Consider the following 1,512-nt stretch of genomic DNA (forward strand, 5'->3'; position numbering starts at 1 on the left):
TACTGCCTCAAATCTGTCCCCTTGGTTATAAATCAAACAACTGAGTAAAAATATAGACACATTAGGTTAACGCTACTGCCTTAGATCTGTTCCCGTGGTTATAGATCAAAACAATTGAGTAAAAATATAGACACATTAGGTTAACGCTACTGCCTCAGATCTGTCCCCGTGGTTATGGATCAAAACAACTGAGTAAAAATATAGACACATTAGGTTAACGCTACTGCCTTAGATCTGTTCCCGTGGTTATAGATCAAAACAATTGAGTAAAAATATAGACACATTAGGTTAACGCTACTGCCTCAGATCTGTCCCCGTGGTTATGGATCAAAACAACTGAGTAAAAATATAGACACATTAGGTTAACGCTACTGCCTTAGATCTGTTCCCGTGGTTATAGATCAAAACAATTGAGTAAAAATATAGACACATTAGGTTAACGCTACTGCCTTTGATCTGCCACCGTGGTTATAGATCAAACAATTGAGTAAAATATTGACACATTAGGTTAACGCTACTGCCTTTGATCTGTCACCGTGGTTATGGATCAAAACAATTGAGTAAAAATATAGACACATTAGGTTAACACTACTGCCTTAGATCTGTCCCCGTGGTTATAGATCAAAACAATTGAGTAAAAATATAGACACATTAGGTTAACGCTACTGCCTTAGATCTGCCACCGTGGTTATAGATCAAAACAATTGAGTAAAAATATAGACACATTAGGTTAACGCTACTGCCTCAGATCTGTCCCCGTGGTTATAGATCAAAACAATTGAGTACAAATATAGACACATTAGGTTAACGCTATTGCCTTAGATCTATCACCGCGGTTATAGATCAAAACAATTGAGTACAAATATAGACACATTAGGTTAACGCTACTGCCTTAGATCTGTCACCGTGGTTATAGATGAAAACAATTGAGTAAAAATATAGACACATTAGGCTAACGCTACAGCCTTAGATCTGTCCCTGTGGTTATGGATCAAAACAATTGAGTTAACATTAGGTTAACGTTTGTACGGTAAGTTCAAGCAACACACAGACGTTTCTTTACTTGTTTATTAAACAATACACATAAGTAACACGAAACAAGACGTCAGCAGAACCCAGATGGAGAACTTGTAAGTAACATCAAACTCAAGACGTCAGCAGAACCCAGATGGAGAGGTTATAAATAACAAACTCATGACGTTAACAGAACCAGATGGAGAGCTTGTAAATAACAAACTCAAGACGTCAGAAGAACCCAGATGGAGAGCTTGTAAATAACAAACTCAAGACGTCAGCAGAACCCAGATGGAGAACTTGTAAGTAGCACCAAGCTCAAAACGTCAGCAGAACTCAGATGGAGAACTTATAAGTAACACCAAACTCAACACGTCAGCAGAACCCAGATGGAGAGGTTATAAATAACAAACTCATGACGTTAACAGAACCAGATGGAGAGCTTGTAAATAACAAACTAAAGACGTCAGAAGAACCCAGATGGAGAGCTTGTAAATA

This window comes from Limulus polyphemus, unplaced genomic scaffold, assembly GCF_000517525.1.
Source record: "Limulus polyphemus unplaced genomic scaffold, Limulus_polyphemus-2.1.2 Scaffold3626, whole genome shotgun sequence".
In the NCBI taxonomy this organism is placed as follows: domain Eukaryota; kingdom Metazoa; phylum Arthropoda; class Merostomata; order Xiphosura; family Limulidae; genus Limulus; species Limulus polyphemus.